Here is a 20,957-nt window from a genome sequence, read left to right as displayed (position 1 = left end):
TTATGTTGGAAGATAAGACCAACTTTTGTATTTAATCGCTTCATTGATATTCATTATGTGTCTATTTCTCTTTTATAAAGAAGCAGGTTTGACTTTGTTCCCAGTTTGGTAATGGCATAACCTACCTTGTAAGTCATTTAATCTTTCCTCTACCTTTGTTTCTTCATCTGTGGTATGGCTGATACTTTTTTCCATTCTTTTCCATGGGATTCTGAAGGATTAAGAAGGAAATCTATCTGTACTTAAAAGATAGCTGAAAGTTACTACGTAAGTATAAAGATTCACTTTACATGAAGCTTAAAATAGCTGCCTGCTTTTTCCCTTTTCAGACGATTCTTTTTAGAATGAAAACTCATTATTACAGTTAAAAGATTCATTTAAACTATGATTGTCCTTAAATAATTTGAGGTGGAAGTATGATATTTTCAAAATCTCTTCCCATTTTTATAGGTGATGTTAATGGAACACAGTGAAGGATAAGTTTTTCCATTTTATTCCCTATTGTTCCTGCACTGGGAATGAGCAGTCTCGCTTTACCTTTATACTTGCTGAGAAGTCAGAAACTGAAGCCAGGGGGGACTGTCTTCACAATTTAGTCTGTTTAGTCCCACCTCTTAGTTTCTGCCTCATTCAGCTTTCCTTACTCTCTGCATTAATTAGGTAGCATGCTATTTTCAAGGTTAAATAAAAGTCACACATTTCTACTTTGAGAACATAGTGATCACTCTTTGCTTCACAGTTTGCTTTGCATTTAGAGTTTTGCCATTAAGTTTATTCCCCCTTTCAGAGAAAATTACTGATAAAAATGATCTTGCTTTATATGTAATATATCATGAAAGCATTCTTACTTTTTGTTGAAGTAGGAAATAAAATTAGCAAAGATGGAAGTAAGGTTCCATTAATAAGGCACACTTAATCATTTAGTTTCTTAGTTAAGGTATGTAGTGTTTTTTCTATGTATTTACCCTATTTTATAGTTCAGAAAAATTTTTGTCTTTTTTAAATGAAAGGAAGAGCCACTTTCACTTTGAAACTATCATTTTTCTTTCTAGAATGTTGTCTTTTGTTTTGGGCTTCTTATTCAAAGATGGTAATTTAGTAGGATAGCCAGTCCACATGCACTGATCTTTGAAAAGGAGACTAAAATTCAGATCTATAATTATCATAAATATTTAAACTGCCTCTTTATATGTATGGATTTTTTGATTTGTTTTTGTTTGGTATAAATGAATTTGTTTACTTAATTAAATATTTGTTGATAAATAATTACAAATTTCATGAACTACAGTGGAGCTACACTCATTGAAATGATTATATCTTTTTAGAATTAAAATTTATTTTACTTTTGAAGAAAAATTATGAATATAAAAGGTGAAAATTGTCTATACAAATTGTATTGATGCTATTTTAAGTGGAAACTTTTAATTCAGTGATTTTTAGTAAACTTTAAAAGTGTTTAATGACTTTGAAAATAACCTAATAAAAATTTATTATTCCTTTGTTATGACTCAAAATAAAAGTTGTACCTATGTGGTAGGCAGAAGAGAACTGAGCCTAGGGGGTCTGCATCTATTTCCCATAGCATGTCTTCCATTAGAGTTCATGTACTGCTTTTTACGGTTTGCTCTTCTAAGAAAGTAATTAATAGTACAAGACTTATTTTCCTCCATCCAGAATTTTCTCTTCTGCTATGCCCAAAACTTAGAGCATTATATACCAAGCCACCTAGAAATTAGGTCTGTCATATTTTAAAGGACAGGAAGTTGCAAAGATTTTTTAAAATAGAGATATAAATTTTATTACCTCTGGAAAAATGCTAAATAATTTAAAACATTAAAGTATGTACAAATTCTGATAAATAATAACCTTTCTCATCTGATAAACTTACCATCTCTTAAAAAAATTATTTTGAAATAGTTTTAGACTCAAAAGTTGCAAGAATATTATAGAGTTCCCATGTGCCCATCCGTTAGCTTTCCACAATGATAACACTTAACTGTAGTATATTATCAAAACAGAAATTAACTTTGGTATTTACTATGACTAGAAGGCAGACCTAAATTGGATTTTACCAGTTTTATCTCTGTTAAATTAATAAACTGAAAAAAAATATTTTTGAGAGCTTTTTTAGCCTCAGCAAAATTCAGCAGAAAGCAGTGTTACTTGTGTGTTCCCCACCCCACAGCCACTTCTACTGTCAATATTTTCTACCATAGGTAGTATATTTGTCACAATTGATGAAACTACATCAACATATCACCCAAAGTTCATGGTCTATATTAAGGTTCATATTTGGTGTTGTACGTTCTGTGGGTTTGGACAAATGTATGATGACATTATCCACCATTGCTTTGTTGCCCTAAAAATCTTTTGTGTTCTGCCTGCTCATCCCTCCGTTTTCCTATCCCTGCCAACCACTAATCTTTTTACTGTCTTTATAGTTTTGCCTTTTCTAGAATGTCATTTACCGTGTTTCCCCGAAAATAAGACCTACCCATAAAATAAGCCCTAGCAGGATTTCTAAGCATTTGTTTTTCTTTTTTTTTTCTCATGTGGATGTCTAGTTGTTGAAGAGAATATCTTTGTTCCAATTATATTGCCTTCGCTTCTTCGTTGAAGATCAGTTGACTGTATTTATGTGGGTTTGTTTTTGTATTCTCTATTCTGTTCCATTGTTCTACTTGTCTGTTCTTTGACCAATACCACACTGTCTCGATTACCATAGCTTCATAGTAAGTCTTGAAGTCAGAGAGTGTCAGTCTTCTGACTTTGTTTTTCTCCTTTAATGTTGACTTGGCTATTCTGAGTCTTATTTGCCTTTCCATATAAACTTTAGCATCATTTTGGCAATATCCACCAGATAAGTTGCTGGGATTGATTGGAATTGTGTTGTATCTGTAGATCAAATTGGGAAGAACTGACTTCTTGACAATATTGATTCTTCCTATTCATGAACATGAAATATCTCTCTATTTAATTCTTTGTTATCTTTCATCAAAGTAGTTTTATCAAATTTTATAGTTTTCTTAATATAGATCTTATATATTTACTGTTAGATCTGTACCTAAGTATTTCATTGTTAAGAGTGATAATGTAAATGGTAATGTTTTTAATTCCAAATTTCACGTGGTCATTGCTGGTATATAGGAAAGCAATTGACTTTGGTATGTTAGTTCTAGCAGTTTTTTGTTTATTCTTTCAGATTTTTTATATAGATGATCATGTCATTGTGAACAGAGAGTTTTATTTCTTCCTTTTCGATCTGTGTACTTTTATTTCCTTTTCTTGTCATACTACGTTAGATAAGACTACATTAGTAGGATGTTGAAAAGTGGTGGTGAAAGGAGACATCCTTCACCTTGTTTCTGATCTTAGTGGGAAAGCTTTGAGTTTTTCACCATTAATATAATGTTAGCTGTAGGTTTTTTGTAGATGTTCCTTATCAAGTGGAGGAAGTTTCCCCTCTGTTGCTAGTTTGCTGGGTTTTTATCATGAATGGATGTTTTACAAATGATTTTTCAGCATCTATTAATATGATTATTGTTTTTCTTCATTAGCCTATTGATGTGATGGATTACATTAATTGATTTTTGATGTTGAATCAGACTTAAATACCTAGAATAAATGTAACTTGATCATATCATATAATTCTTTTTGTATATGTTGCATTCAATTTGCTAATATTTTATGGAGGATTTTTGCATTTATGTTCCTGAGAGATATTGGTCTGTAGTTTTCTTGTAATGTCTTTGGTTTGGTATTAGGATAATACTGACCTCATAGAATGAGTTAAAAGTAATTCCTTCTGTTTCTATCCTCTGAAAGAGATTGTAGAAAATTGGTGTAATTTATTCCTTAAATGTTTAATAGCATTCACCACTGAACCAATCTGGGCCTGGTATTTTCTGTTTTGGAAGGTTATTAATTATTGATTCAATTTCTTTAATAGATATAGCTTTACTTATATTGTCTGTTTCTTTTGTAAATTTTGGTAGTTTGTGTCTTTTCAAGCAATTGATTCAATTCATTTAGTTTGTCAAATTTGTAGGCAAAGAGTTGTCCATAATATTCCTTTGTTATCTTTAATTTCATGGGATCTGTAGTGATATCCCCTCTTTCATTTCTGATATTAATAATTTGTATCTTCTATTTTTCTTGCTTAGCCTGGCTAAGTCTTAGCAATTTTTATTGAACTTTTCAAAGAACCACCTTTTGGTTTTACTGATTTTCTCTGTTGTCTTCCTGTTTTCTTGTTTCATTGATTTGTACTCTAATTTCGATTATTTCTTTTCTTATATTTATTTTGAATTTAAAAAATTTTTTATTTCAAAATATTGATTAAGGGGTACAGGTGTTTTTGTTACATGGATATCTAGTTTAATGTTTAAGTCAGGGTGTTTGGTGTACCTATCACTGGAATGGTGTTCGTGGTACCCAATAGGTAAAATTTTATCCCATCCATCCTCATCCCCTCACCTCATCTTGGTTTCTCATGTCCTTTGTATCACTTTGTGCCCATGTGTACCTATCTTTTAGCTCCCACTTATTAGTGAGAACATATGGTGTTTGGTTTTCCATTCCTGAGATACTTCACTTAGGATAATGGTCTTCAGTTCACTCCACTTTGCTACAGATGATATTATTTCATTTCTTTTTATGGCTGAGTTTACTTTGAATTTAATTTGTGCTTTTCTGTTTCCTATGGTGAAAACTTAGATTATTGATTTTAGATATTATTTTCTAACATGTGCAGTTAATGTCATAAATTTCTCTAAGCAATGATTTCACTGCATCCTATTTTAAAATTTGATGTTGTATTTTTATTTTCATTTAGTTCAAATATTTTTAAATCTATCTTGAGAGTTCTTCCTTGACCCATGTGTTATTTAGAAATGCATTGTTTAACCTCCAAGTATTTAAAAAATATATGTTGGGATTTTCCAGCCATCTTTCTGTAATTGATTTCTAGTTTAATTCCATTGTGGTCTGAGGGCAAATATTGTATGATTTCTTTTTTTTTTTTTATTTGTTAAGATGTCTTTTATGGTCTATCTTGATGAATGTTTTATGTGAGCTTGAAAAGAATGTTTTCTGCTGCCGTTGGATGAACTAGACTATAGATGTTAATTATCCCTGGTTGATTGATGCTGTTGTTGAATTCAACTGTGTCTTTACTGATTTTCTGCCCGCTGAGTCTATCCATTGCTGATAGAGGGGTATTAAAATCTCGAAGTATCACGTGGACATAACATAAATTTCAGTCTTATTTTTTAATCCACTCTGATAATCTGTCTTTTACTTGGTGTATGTAGACCATTGATGTTTAAGGTGATTTTTAAAAATATATTTGGATTAATATCTTCACATATTTGTTATTCAGAAATGATGCCAAGAACACACAATGTGAAAGGAACAGTCTTTTAAATAAAGGGTGTTGGGAAAACTGGATTTCCACATGCAGAAGAATAAAATTGTACCTTTATACCCTATATAAAAATCAGCTTAAAATGGATTAAAGTCTAAAACTAAAGACTTGAAACTGTAAAACTACTAAAGAAAACATAGAGGGAAAGTCCATGGCATTGGTCTGGGCAATGATTTTTTGGATTTTATCCCCAAAACTCAGGCAACAAGAGTAAAAATAGATACATGTGATTATATAAAACTAAAAAGCTTCAGCATGGCAAAGACAACTGAGTAAAGAGACAACCTGTAGATTGTGAGAAAATATTTGTAATTTATACATTTGATAAGGGGTTAATATCCAAAATATATAAAGAACAACTCAATAATAAGAAAGCCTGATTAAAAAATAGACCAAGGACCTGAATAGACATTTCTCCAAAGAAGACAGACAAATGGCCAATAGGTATATGAAAAAATTATCAACATCACTACTCATAGGGAAATGTAATTAAAACCATGATGAGATATCTCACACCTGTCCGAATGGCCATTATCAAAAAGATGAAAGATAATATGTGTTGGCAAGGATGTGGAGAAAAGGGAACCCTTATGCACTGTTGTTGGGAATATAAATTAGTACAGCCATTGTGGAAAACTAGAGTTCCCTTAAAAAACTAAAAGTAGAATTACCATGTGACCCAGCAATCCCACTTCTGGGTACATATCCAGAGGTTTTGAAATCATGATGTTGAAGAGATAGCTGCACTCTGTTCAGAGAAGGTGTATGGCAGCATTATTCACAATAGCCAAGATACGAATCAACCTCAGTGTCCATTAATGGATGAATGGATAAAGAAAATGTGGCAAATATACACAATGAAATACTATTCAGCCTTTTAAAAGAATGAAATGTCCAATTTGTGACAACGTGGATGGGTTTGGAGGACGTTATGCTAAGTGAAATAAACTAGGCACAAAAGGACAAAGACCATGTCTTCTCATATATGTGGAATCTAAAACAATCAGCATTCATAGAGGCAGCCCATCAATTAGTTCCAAATAGAAGGGGGGAGGGGGAGGGCGTAAAATCACTTAACAGGTACAATGAACATTTTTTGGGTGATGGACACACTTACAGCACTGACTAACGCATTATGAAAGCTATCCATGTAACAGAAACATTTGTACTCCCTTAATATTTTGGGGGAAAAAAACCCAAAATTTTAAAAATTCATAGAATCAGAAAGTAGAATGATGATTACCAGGGACTGGGTCGTAGGAGGAATGGGGAGGTATTGTGAAAGGGTATAAAGTTACGTCTTTTTGACATCTATTGCATAGCATAGTGACTAAATGTGTATTTCAAAATTACTGAATAAATGTCAAAATGTTCTCACTACAAGAACAAGTATTTGAGGTGATGGATGTTCATTAGCTTGATATAATCATCCCACATTGCCTACATATAACATACCATAGCATCACTTTGTACCTCATAAATACATATACAATAATAAAAACTAATATACTTTAGCAGGAAAAAAAATCAGTAGTTATAGCCATTTGCCACATGAGGTCATTGTCTACTTGACTCTTTACTGTACTCTGGCTATAATCCAAGCATCATTATTTTGATGAATAGTTGGAAAAAGGAGCTGATGAGAGGTCTTTTGTACTGCCAGACCAAAAGTATTATTGATTAATAAATACTTCATTGAGTGAGATTTTATGTGTGCAGATGTAGGGGGGGAATAAAATAAGCTGTTGGATTACATATAGGCAATCTAGTGCTTTTAGAATTTTCATATAAGAAAATCTGCTACACATGTCCCAGTTGCTTCACTAGATATTAGAATAAATAATATTGATATCAATTATTGGTTATTTATGGGATAGTACTAGATTAGGTAATTATCCTTAACAGTTTGCCAGGAAATGTAATGTTTTAATGTTCACTCATTAGGCTGAATATTAAGGGGTATCTTACAAGACTTTACCATTTACCTAGCAATTATGTACACAAAGAAGCTTACAGATATTTTTCTTCTATGAAATACTTGGAGCTTGGACAGATGATTATTTTTCCAAGAAGAAAGGTGTACTTAACAAAACCATGATCTAGAAAATTATTCAGTAACAGGTAGGTGAAACGTGATCTTTGACCCAAATATATCTTCTGAAACCTTTCAGTGTTCTTTGGTGTCACTTCAAAATGGTGATGGTGATGCTGCGTTTTGGTAATATTGAATATATTTATGTGCATGCATGTAAGCATACACTGTCTTTATTCTTTTTACTTATCCCTAATAAGATTCAGTGAAGCATCTCTTGATGCTGCCATTGTGTCCTTGCTGTTACTGTCAGTGAGAGTAGAATCACTTTGTATTAATAAGTTTGGAAACTGAATAATGTTATAAATCACTTTATTCTCTGCTTGGCTCAGCAACACTATTGATGTTATACAGTGCTTAGAATACCAGCTATCGAATCACTGGCTGGGGAACAGAATAGTCAATATGGGCATAAGTTATCTTGCTGATGGTTGACATGAACTGCTTGCTAGGTTAGTAAATTGTCTTTCTCTGTTTTGGACAGAAAAATAAAATACCACACACTGGGTAATTTATAAAGAACAAAAATTTATTTTCTTACAGTTCTATAGGCTGGGAAGAGTACAGTAAAGAGTTCCCCTTCTTCTGCTCTTCTGTCATGGGATGAAGTGTTCTCCTCTGCAGGATAGTGTTCAAGGCACCTTCTTGGAAGCCCTTGACACCAAACCTGCCAGTACTGGCATTTAGTGACAAGTCTAGTGAATAAGTTGGGTAGTCAAACTTGAAAAACACTGCTTTGGGTCATAAAAGAAGATAGCAATAAGGCACTTAGATCTATTTTCTTGTTCAGTGTATGAAATCTACATGAAGGAATTTTCTTTTTTTAAACTAATTCACACGTTTTTGACTAATAGCAGACTCTAACTGAACATACAATATAACATCTCATTATAGTTACTTTGAAAACACTACTAAGTATAGGAAGTTCTGGTATAGTTAAAAAATATACCCTATTTTGTTTACATCTGATATATACCATCAGTCATTGTTAAGTTAGAGTTTAAATTTTTTAACTTTATAGATACAGAAGTAATTAAGAACACAGGTTTCTCATATATGGCCTTCATAATTTTAAGGAATGTCCCATCTATGCCTATTTTGTTAAGAGTTTTTAATCATAAAAATGAGCTGGATTTTGTCAGATGCTTTTTCTGTGACTATTGTGAGAATCATATGGTCTTTTTTTTTTTTTTTTTTGAGACAGAGTCTCGCTTTGTTGCCCAGTCTAGAGTGAGTGCCGTGTCAGCCTAGCTCACAGCAACCTCAAACTCCTGGACTCAAGTAATCCTACTGCCTCAGCCTCCTGAGTAGCTGGGACTACAGGCATGCGCCACCATGCCCGGCTAATTTTTTCTATATATATTAGTTGGCCAATTAATTTCTTTCTATATATAGTAGAGATGGGGTCTCGCTCTTGCTCAGGCTGGTTTTAAACTCCTGACCTTGAGCAATCCGCCCGCCTCGGCCTCCCAGAGTGATCATATGGTCTTTGTTCATGGTTTTATTTATGTGGTGAATTGCATTTATAGATTTGCATATGTTGAACCAGCCTTGCATCTCTAGGATAAAGCCCACCTGGTCATGATGAATTATTTTTTTGATGTGCTGTTGGATTTGATTTGTTAAGATTTTGTTGAGGATTTTTGCATCTATATTCATGAGAGATATTGGTTTGTAGTTTTCTTTTTTTATTTTGTCATTTCCTGGCTTTGGTATTGTCATCTAATCTTCTACAAAGCAGACAAAAATGTATATTGGGGAAAAGAATCTCTATTCAATAAATGGTGCTGGCAAAACTGGATAACCACATGCAGAATATCGAAACTAGATCTCCACCTCTCACCTCTCACAAATATCAACTCATGATGGATAACAGACTTAAACCTAAGACATGAAACCTTAAGAATTCCGGAAGAAAATGTCGGGAAGACTCTTAGAGATCAGTCTAGGCAAAGAATTTATGAAGAAGACCCACAAAGTAATCACAGCAGAAACAAAAATAAACAAATGGGACCTGATCAAATTAAAAAGCTTCTGCACAAGCCAAAGAAACTGTCCTTACAGTGAATAGACATCCTACAGAATGGGAGAAAATATTTGCTTTCTACACATCCAATAAAGGCCTGATAACAATGATCTATATAGAACTTGAGAAAATCAACAAGAAGAAATAATCAAACAACCCCATCAATAAATAGGCAAAGGACATGAACAGAAACTTTTCAAAAGAAAACAGGCTAATGGTCAGCAAACATATAAAAATGTGCTCAACATCTCTAATCATTAGGGAAATGCAAATCAAAACTACAGTGAGATATCATCTAACTCTAGTGAAAATGGCTCTTATCGAAAAGTCCCAAAACAACAAATGCTGGCATGGATGTGGAGAGATTGGAACACTCTTACACTGCTGGTGGAACTGCAAATTAATACAACCCCTGTGGAAAATAATTTGGAGGTACCTCAAAGAGCTAAAAATAAACATACCGTTTGATCCAGTAAGTCTACTACTAGGCAACTATCCAAAGGAAAAAAAGACATTCTGTAATAAAGACATCTACACTCAAACGTATATGGCAGCACAATTCACAATTGCAAAAATGTGGAAACAATCCAAGTGCCCATCAATACATGAGCGGATTAATAAAATGTGGTATATGTATACCATGGTATACTACTCAGCCACAGAAAACAATGGTGATCTAGCACCTCTTATATTATCCTGGATAGAGATTAAGCCCATCCTTTGAAGTGAGGTATCACAAGAGTAGAAGATTAGGCACCACATGTACTTGCCATCAAATTGGTACTAACTGACCAACACTAAGGTGTTTACATGGTAGTAATACTCATTGGGTGCCGGTCAATTGGGGTGGGAGGTGGGAGGGGTAAACCCACAACTAATGAAAGCAGAACTCACCATATGGGGGAGAGACACACTTGTAGCCCTGGCTTGGGTGGGGCAAATGTATTACATGTAACCAAAATATAGCCCCATAATATCCTGAATAATAATAATAATCATAAAAACCCACAGGTTTCCAAGACAGAATGCTAGCTATAAATCCTGGCCCTGCTACTTACTGTCTAACCTTGGGTAAGTCATCATAACCTTAGGTATGTAATGTGGTCCAATTTCTTTATATAAAAGGGTCATACATAATAGTACCTACTTGTAAAATTGTGCCATTTATGCTCAATAAATGTTAGCCATTAATATAAGCATTTCCTTTTATTTAATGTTTTGGTTGGTTAAAATATATAGATAATTGGTAAGTTAGTGCAGTTAGAAAAAGGAATGAATAAGCTAGTACTATCGTAAAATATCCACTGTATTTTTTAAGTAGAAATAGCTCGTTCAATCCTTTTTCTTCTTTTTTTTTCAAAGTACGTAGGGTATATGCAAAAAGAGGTTTACCAAACTGTTCATTGTGGTTACCTCTGGGGAGTGGGATTGGAATAGTGGTTGAGATTCTTGGGAGAGAATGTCTTTGGTACAAAAATTAAACATTAGGCAATTAATTTAATGTTAAATTTATTCAGCAAATACTTGTTGAGCTCCTACTGTATTCTAGGGACTGGTGAAGGAACAACTAAGTTGCTAGGAATTACTCATTCCTTTAAATAAGTTGGTTTTTTTTTGTTGTTGTTGTTTGTTTTTTGAGACAGAGTCTCACTTTGTCACCCCAGATAGAGTGCAGTGGTGTGATCGTAGCTCACTGCAGCCTTTAACACCTGGACTTAAGCGATCCTCCTGCCTCAGCCTCCCGAGTAGCTGGTACTATAGGCATGCACCACCATGCCTGGCTAATCTTTCTATTTTTTATAGAGAAGAGGTCTAACTCTTGCTCAGGCTGGTCTCTAGCTCCAGACCTCAAGCAATCCTCCTGCCTCAGCCTCCCAGAGTGTTAGGATTACAGGCGTGAGCCACCATGCCTTGCTCCCTTGGATAAGTTTGAAGCTAAATAAAAGAGATAGATTACTATCCAGGTTCTTATTATTCTCCTTTATTTTTGTTTTCTGTATTTTTATTTTTGAATGGTACTGAATATAAATATTTTTATTATCTACATTAATGTTTCAGAAAATTATCATTTTTCCTTTGTAAATGTAAAAGTTCTGTTAATTTTAAAATATAAAAGTAGCTTTATTGTTTTCAGATAATGAAAATAATAAATATTTATTATGAAAAACTCTCAGGAGAATTTAATGTTTGATATTCTTAACACCAAGAGACATTCTTTCTCTTGGGATGTAGATGAATTAATAGGCTATGGTTATTATCTATTGCTTTTAAGCAAGGCACATAAAGATCTTTGTGCCCCTTCCTAGAATATAGATTGTAATGAAGAGAACTCAATATCTATTAATTATCTTTAAAATCTGTTTAGAAATTTATCTTGCTATTTCTATTTTTGTACATTAGCAACCTATTACTCTGATTTGGGTGAAAGAACATTATGATTATCATCATGAGTCCAGTATTTCTGCCCTGGAGGAGCAATAAAAGGGTCAGAATACTTTATGTCCTTTCCCAAGCAGTAAATCAGATGTTCCTTCAAAGGTGTGGTTGTAGGCTGCAAGCAAATTTCCTACATTGGTCTCCTAAGTGGTCAGAACCTCAGGACTCTTCAGTCAGTTAATGCCTTCTTTGGTGGAGCCATGCAGGGAATGCCTGGGTAATACTCTATTTGTAATAATAGGGACTTAAAGGAAAGTGAATGAAACTCTTTGGACTCTATCTCCTGGTGCTCTGCAATTTCTATTTTATTGTAAGCAAAGTAATCAAGGTAAAGAAGAGAGGGGAGGCATTTCTAATTTCATGGGTACTGGAACAATATTTAATATAGAAAATTAAACACATTAAATAATGAAAAATTATAAAGAAAAAGTATAGTCTACTAGAAACTCCACTTCATCTTGCATTTCACTGTGTATACATCCTCCTGTGTGTGCACATGTGCATATGTACAGACCTATTATCTACATTTGTGTGTATTTGTAATCGTTAGAGGTCTTTTGTTTACATTCAGAAACCAAAATCCTGAATTCCATATTGGAAGCGTCATAATGCTTGGTTCTTTATACTGAGATTTGATTATCAGCAAAATTTATTGAGGCTTATCTTTTATGTTATATGAGAGATATCTATACTTTTTTTTTTTTTTTTGAGACAAGAGTCTCACTCCGTTGACCTGAGTAGAGTGCCATGGCATCAACGTAGCTCACAGCAACCTCAAACTGCTGGGCTGAAGTGATCCTCCTGCATCAGCCTCCCGAGTAGCTGGAACTTTACAGGCGTGTACCACCACGCCTGTCTAATTTTTATGTTTTTAGTGGAAATGGCATCTCACTTTTGCTCAAGCTGATCTCAAACTCCTGAGCTCAAGCAGTCCTCCCATGTAGGCCTCCCAGAGTGCTAGGATTACAGGCGTGAGCCACTGTGCCCAGCCAAAACCTATATTTAATGGCCATAAAACTGAACATTTTACATATTAGAATCTAGGTATATTAATATTTTTCCATTGGTTTATAATTTGATTATAACTTGATTTCCAATTGGCAATGACAATAAACAAACAGTTTTCCCTTTATAAAAGTACAGTATGCCAATTGAAACAATTTGGAGATTGCAGAAATGTTTAAACAAGAAAACAGTCCCCTGGATCCCATTATGCAGAGATAATGCTATCCTATCTGACTGTTTTCTTCCAGCTTTCTGTAGTTGCTTGCATCTACAAAGAAACATTTTTCTTTTTTACCAAATTGAGATTATACTATAGATTGTGTGTCATGCTTTTTTCCCTAAAAGTATATTGTAAAAATTTTCTTATGTCTAAGTTATGTTTGAACACAATTAAGATAACTTATAATTTGTTGGTTCTCTAATGTTTTAAAAGAAACATTTTCTGTTTTACAGAAAATATGAGAAGGAAAAAATCTGTAATCCTACCACTGAGAGGAAACCACTTATATGTATAGTATTTATACATATGTATAGTATATGTATAGTATAGTATTTCCTTCTAAGCTATGAGTTTCTTTGCTCCCTTCCTTCAAACAAAATTTCAGTGTCCATAGCAACTCCTTATTTAATTTTTTCAAGTGAATAATAATCTTGAAAAATAAATTTTTTTAAGAAATCATTATATAATTAATATGGTTAGGAAATTCATATTATCATATTTTGCAGATCTTTTACATTTATAAAGGACCTCTAATCCAAGAAAGTTTATTGTAACATTTTTCTTATAAAATATATTTTTGTAGGCTTGCATGTGTGTTAGACGGAGCACTAGCTCATAGTTTTTGATGTCTTGTTCCCATGTAGAGTTTCCATGACTTCTTCATGGCATACATCTGAGTCAGTCCTCAACTTGACATTTCACTTTTTTATTTACCCTAAGCCAGTATTTTCTAGTCCTTTTATTTACTTTTTATTCTTTTATCACCAGCTGAAGCAGTTGGCTTTCTTTTCTGGACTGTGTTTGTTTAAGCAAATTTCCATTATTTCTTCCTTTTTTTTTTTTTTTTTTTTTTTAGAGATAGGGTCTTGCTTTGTCACTAAGCTGGAGTGCACTGGCGCAATCATATCTCACTGTAACCTTGGACCCCTGGGCTCAAGCAATCCTCCCAACTCAGCCTTCCAAGTAGCTAGGACTACAGGTCTATGCCACCACATCTAGCTTTTTTTTTTTTTAAGTTTTTGGAGAGTCAGGGTCTCACTCTATTACCCAGACTGGTCTTGAACTCCCAGCCTCAGCCTGCCATTGTGCTGGGATAACAGGTGTGAGCAATTGTGCCCAGCTGGAAATTTTCTTTATTTCTTAAAGTTGTCTAACATAAGATAACTAGCAAATAACAACAAGATTTTATTTATTTTATTTTACTTTATTTTATTTTATTTTATTTTATTTTTTTATTTTATTTTTTGAGACAGAGTCTCGCTTTGTTGCCAGGGCTAGAGTGAGTGCCATGGTGTCAGCCTAATTTACAGCAACCTCAATCTCCTGGCCTCAAGCAATCCTCCTGCCTCAGCCTCCCAAGGAGCTGGGACTACAGGCATGTGCCACCATGCCCGGCTAATTTTTTCTATATATATATATATATATTTTAGTTGGCCAATTAATTTCTTTCTATTTATGGCAGAGATGGGGTCTCACTCTTGCTCAGGCTGGTTTTGAACTCCTGACCTCGAGCAATCCGCCTGTCTCGGCCTCCCAGAGTGCTAGGATTACAGGCCAGCCACCCCACCGGGCCCACACAGTTTTTAATATGCGGAAGCTGTGCTAAGCACACTTGTTTTGTAAATTACTTGTACCCTCACCCTACTCTTACAGTGTGAGATTAAAATTTGTGTTTCAGGAAAATTCCATTTTATGTTGGATGATTTTATGTAAGAATTGTTAGGGAGTGTGTGTGTGTGTGTGTGTGTGTTAGAGCGAGATGAATGTGGAATTCCAAGACATTTATCTGGACTTTGAACAAGTTTCATCTTCTTTGAGCCTCAGTTTTCTCCTTTTTCAAATTGTAACACTGGAACCTTTTCAAAGCACAGGCTTGTTATAAGAAACCAATAACATAAAATCTGTGAAAGGACTTTGTAAATTATAAAGCATACAGATGTTAATAGTTATCAAGGAGCTCCAGGAAAGAAAAGGAAAAGGCAACACTTTATTTCAGCAAGTTATGGTCAGTTTTCTTTTCAGTACAAATGGCAATTGGGCACGGGAATCTTCCTGTAAGAAATGCAGAAATAACTTTACCTTGACTTTCACGTCTTCCTTTGTAAAATGTACAAATTTTTAAACTGACCATCTCTAGATCTTAGGGCAAGAGGGAATATTATCTTTGTGTACTGTTTTAATTTTGAACAAGCTGTGTTTATGGTACCTAGCCATTAGTGGGGAAAAGAGCAAGGGAGAAATGGTGTATCTGCCCACCACCACCTGCTATTTTTAGGTTGGCTAGGAAGCCCTATTTGGCTGCCTTTGCCCATCTCATTTGGCAGCTCTTGAGCCTGCATCATTCAGAAGATATAGGAAGCTTAGAAGGTGGGAAAGTGGATTTCTTTGATTTTCCATACATTACTGATGAAAAAACGTATCACTACAGACAATTTGAAGGACATTGACCGTAAGTAAAACAATAAACGTTTTCATTTAGTGGGGTGGGCATATGCAACACAAAAGACATGATGTATTTCCACTTTTCTGCCTTAATAGGGGGTGAGGAAGCGATGAACCTTCTGTCCTGATTTGATTTACATCTATTATCAAGAGAAATATTAATTTAGAAAAAGATGCAAATACTCTGCATACACACACACACACAAATACATATATGCTCATACATTTTTATAAACTTTTAGAACAGAATCATTTGAAAAGAAAGAGAAATAATATGAATACCAGGGGAGGAACACGCAGACGCAGTTCTGGAAATGACAGATTTTAAGACTAATGTACTAAGTTAGATAAATTTGAAAGCTAAAGAAATAAAAGGTAAATAAAGAAATATAATTTGCCATTAATTTGGATAAAAGGGCATACTGTTATACCCTTGGATCAGTTTTAAATGAGCATACATGTGGGCATTTTACAAATAATACAATTTAATCAATTTTATTTGTAGTTTCTATAAAGTGTGCTGAAACATTCGTGTTGTTGGGTATAGTAATTTGTAAAAATCTTATTTAAAAGTCAGGTTATATGTGCTATGTGGTTTTTCTGTTGACTCTGTTATTTTATTATTCTACTATTAATAGCTTCCCATACTAACTGTAAGTATTATTAAATTATCATTTTCCCATAACTGAAGAATTTTATCAAATGAGTTAATGAATGTTAAGTGCTCAATAAATATTTTCTATTATTATAATTGTATCTGGTATTTTTAATATGTGCATAAATTCTAATAAAATTATATTAAAAATTCATTTAAAGCCAGCCCTATTTCAGGTTATATAATTATTTTACATAACTTCACATTTAAGTTGAAATTCACTTTTTCATACCTGTTCCAAAGTTGATATTTTCCTCCTCCAAAAGAATTTGAGAAAAATTTACATTATAAACTTAATGTTATATGTAGTAGTAATGTCAAACAATTTTGCTTACTAGGAAAAGGTGTTGCTTTAGAGCAATATATTGCTCTATTTAAATTTGTGATTATAAAATCAGTGATATATAAAGGAGTATCCACTTAGAATGACTTAATTTCAAAGATAAGTTTTTTTTTTTTAACAAATCTAACTTTCATGTAAAGAAAATTCAGGGAGCATTTGAAAATGGCTTTATTGTTTACAAAGGACCTTTACATACTTTGTCATTTAATTTTCACAATCACCCTGTGAGGTAAATAGTACTATAAGAAAACTGAGGCTCCTAGAGGTCATAGTTTATATGTGACAAAGCCAGGATTTCAACAAGAGAGTGGTTCACTGGAAAGGATCCTTTAGAAAAGATGCCTACATAGGGAGGGATCTTACAAAAGATTCTAGAAAGCCCTTTCAAATTCATATTTCTGTGATTTCTATAGTTTTAGGGAAGCAGTATGGTATAGAAAGCCCATGGCAAGACCTAGATTTATTATATCTGGCCTTGAGCAAGTAATTCAGACTCTTTGAGCCTTAACTCCTCATCTGTATGCAGGGACAATTTTTAATAACTTTCAGTGTTACTGAAAAGATGGAATGAGATAATGTAGAAAAGGGCTATGCTCTTAACTGCTTAATGGGAGAACCATTGTTAATATGTGTACTTTCAAATACAGCGATCCTTTTACTATACCACAGTCTCTGCACAGCCCACTAGAGCCATGCCTTTGAAGGGGGATAAATACGACAACTATTTTTGGTGAATTGGAAAATGAATGGAGAATTCGTTGAAGATGTTAAGAGTAAAGGAGGGAATTAGGTAAAATAGAACCCATGGAGATATTTTGAAATGGAAACCAAAATTACAATTAAAAGCAATACAGCTGGAAGGAAGAACACTGCTGAAGTGAGAAATATGCCAGGACCCAGCTCAGTGGAAGAAAAGAGGGAGAAACACTTGGCTAAATGCTGGGTACACATTTTCAGGATTGGTCATGGATCAGGGAAGCCTCCAGCAACCTCTGTGGTTGATGGAAATGGAAAATTCCAGCAGTGGAATGGAATGGCTGCCACTGAACACAAGCTTTATGGTCTAACAGGCCTAGGTAAAAATTTTGGCTGTGCTAACTGTCTGATCTTAGATAAGTTATTTTACATCCTTATGTCTCTTCTATAATGCAGGTGAAAAATCCTACCTCATGGAGTTGTTATGAAGATTCAGTAAGATATATATGTAAAGAGTTAACTTGTTTTTCTGCTTGCCTCCTCCTCGGCCAACAAAAATATAAGGTCTGCATGGGCAGGACTTTTGTTTTGTCTTTGTGTCTGGTAAATAAAACACAATAGGAGACCCTCAGATATTTGTTGAATGACTGAACGAATGAACTTATCAAAGTATCCATATATAATAAGTCCATATGCCTCACTGAATAATGTCAAGGAAATAATCCCAAGCTGCAGTGGCATTTATGAGATTTTTATCGTGATCCATCATTGTCTAAATTTCTATTATATTTATTGTCCAACTACCCAAATAGCGTTTAACCACATGCTGTTTTATGTCATTATCTAGTTTATGTTTTATTTCCTAAATAGACTGTTAAGTTCATGGAGGGTAGAGAACGGTGTTTATCCATCATCCTCCAGTCCGATGGTATGCTTGTTGTATTCCCAGATTGGAATAAGAATGATATTGTGGGCCGGGCGCTGTGGCTCACGCCTGTAATCCTAGCTCTTGGGAGGCCGAGGCGGGCGGATTGCTCAAGGTCAGGAGTTCAAAACCAGCCTGATCAAGAGCGAGACCCCGTCTCTACTATAAATAGAAAGAAATTAATTGGCCAACTGATATATATAGAAAAAATTAGCCGGGCATGGTGGCGCATGCCTGTAGTCCCAGCTACTCGGGAGGCTGAGGCAGGAGGATCGCTTGAGCCCAGGAGTTTGAGGTTGCTATGAGCTAGGCTGACGCCACGGCACTCACTCTAGCCTGGACAACAAAGTGAGACTCTGTCTCAAAAAAAAAAAAAAAAAGAATGATATTGTGAATTATCAGGCCACATAACCAGGAATTTATAATTGATAATTGTGACTGGTGAATGGAATGTGTACTTGATAATGGTAGGATTTTGGCTAAAGATGAAAATATATTTTCTTCAATTGATATTTGTCCTATGAAAGACTGAAAGACATGAGGTTAATGGACAAGAAAACAGTAGAAAGCTCTACGTGAGAGTATGTGTGTTCTAAACTTGGAACAAAGGGTATGCGTTGGTGGATATTTTGAGGGAATCTTTGACAAACATGATCTCTTACTTCTGGGCCTTTGTACATGTCTTTTTCTGGAAAACTGTGCTTACTCCTTCCCCTTCATTTGATGATAACTACTGAGTTTTCAGTTCAATATCACTTTCTGTGTGGTATCAACCTAAGTCTGAGGGAGATGTCTCTCTTTTGGGTTCTCATAGCACCATATACTTATATAAAATTATGCTGACTTTCCTGTTTATTTATTTGTGTCCCCTGCTAGAAGATAACTCCATGAGGACAGCAGTTGTATATGTCTTAGTCACCATTATAGTCTAATACTGTACCTAGTACTCAATAAATATTTGTTGAATAAATGAATAAAAAATGACTAAAAGAAAAGAAAAAACCCTCAAAATGATAGCAGTCATTTAATGGATGTCTGTTAAGTGACAGCCTTTATAGATGTTAATATTTAATCCTTGCAACAATCTCGATGAGGCAATTGAGGTTCAAAGGACTTGGTCAAAGTAATACTGCTGAGATTTGAACCAGGATCTCTTTGGATCCAAAGCCTCTCTGATCTTTCCTCTTGATGATACTGCCTCTCCCATGTCTTACATTTGTATAGGTTGTTACAGGCAACAAAACTTCTTTACTTTTTATAGCAGCCTGGGAAGCTAGGTATTCCCAATTTTATATCTAGTAGGTGGCACAGCCATGACTTTCAGATTAGATATTCTGGATCAAGATGCATTCCTTTCCACGATAATACAGCAGACTCATTCTAAGATTCAAGGTGTGAGCCCTTTACGAAAATGGCAAGATAATTAAAGTTTAAAAAATAAAAAGGACTTTTGGATGCATACATCATAGAAACAGTTCCAGATAGATGTATTTTAGCAGGGCTGGAATAAATTCTGTATGGTTTTTTTTGGTCATTTTTTTTTCCAGGAAAGACAAATGAATAAAGTTGGGAATAATTGCTATTAACACTATCAAGTTCTTCTCTTTCATGTCTGATTATTTCTTGGCTTCATATTGTTCTGAGGCAAGAATTCACAGAATTCCTACAGAGGAAATTATTGCTGATGGGATAAAATGATGCTCTTGGGTGAATTTAATGCAGCTTCTTCCTCCCACTGACCCTCCTTGTAGCAGTCTGCCTAGCAATTACTTTGCGTATCCCATGTCCCTTGAATTTTGGCTTCTGATGGGCGGGAGCTTAGTGGGTTTGCCCGAGAGTTCATTGACTTTGGCCACCCTTTGCCTACGACTTTACTGCTCTTTACCCTCCCACTGAAAGTTACTTCACTTGAGAGGTCAGGGGGTAGCAATGAGATAGTGGGAAGTGTTATATTTTTTATTAAACAAGTGGAGCCCCAAACTAAGGGAAGCAATTCTCCACAACTCCTTCCTGAAGTCTGTCACACATGCAAAGAAAAAAAATGTAGTGGGAAAAGAAATTCAAATGTATTTTCTTAGTACTGCCAGAGTGTTTGGCAGTTGCCTTGACACATATAGATCTCTGGACTGTAGGGCAATAAAAATACAAGGTTCCTTCTCAAAAAGGAAAGAGTATTTAAAAATTTTTTTTCAAAACCATTTTTTAAAGCTTTAAAAGAATATAGTTTTCTAAAACCAAAATTAACCAAAGTTCTATTATAATCTCTTAACAAAATGTTATATTTAAACGAAAGACTTAAAAACCACTTGAAATTTTGAAAATCAATTGCTCTAAGACAAATATAATCTGAACGTATATCTTGATTATTGGCTATTTCGTTCTACTCTGTACTGTTCTCTAAATGTTTGATAAAGTCGCAGTTCATTGTTTACTTTTCTTTGATCTCCCTGCCAGCTAAATATATTTGTGTTTCTGTTTTCCTTGTGACTTTGCGTTTGTACTATCTGGCATTGGAATTTTGTTGAATCTGTGAGTTTGGCTGTTTGTGGGGGAGAAAGAGAGAGAGGAATGTGGATAACCCAGACCCAAGTAGGTTGTGGTTGAATAGAAGGAAATCGTGGGCCAACTTTTTGAAAATTGAGATACAGTTTATATACAGTAAAGTCTGTGAATCTTAAGCAAACATTTTAAA

The 20,957-nt window shown here is 34.3% G+C and overlaps 1 protein-coding gene across 7 annotated transcripts in view; it reads left to right on the top strand.

Annotated features, from left to right (window-relative positions):
* The first annotated feature begins 184 nt into the window (after nucleotides 1-184).
* Nucleotides 185-20,957, top strand: part of SLC4A4 (solute carrier family 4 member 4) — a 427,648-nt gene continuing 406,875 nt past the window's right edge. For 2 of the 7 annotated variants that reach the window (XM_012785921.3, XM_012785924.3), the window contains exon 1: nucleotides 14,078-15,653. The gene's annotated coding sequence lies outside the window, so the exon portion shown is untranslated. Of the gene's footprint in view, nucleotides 268-14,075; nucleotides 15,654-20,957 lie in introns of those variants that run through there. The other 5 variants (XM_012785922.3, XM_012785919.3, XM_075997858.1 and 2 more) reach the window with 4 other exon arrangements.

This window comes from Microcebus murinus, chromosome 26, assembly GCF_040939455.1.
Source record: "Microcebus murinus isolate Inina chromosome 26, M.murinus_Inina_mat1.0, whole genome shotgun sequence".
NCBI classification, from domain to species: Eukaryota; Metazoa; Chordata; class Mammalia; order Primates; family Cheirogaleidae; genus Microcebus; species Microcebus murinus.
Note: the sequence above shows the minus strand (reverse complement) of the source record. Positions and strands in the feature narration are given on the sequence as shown.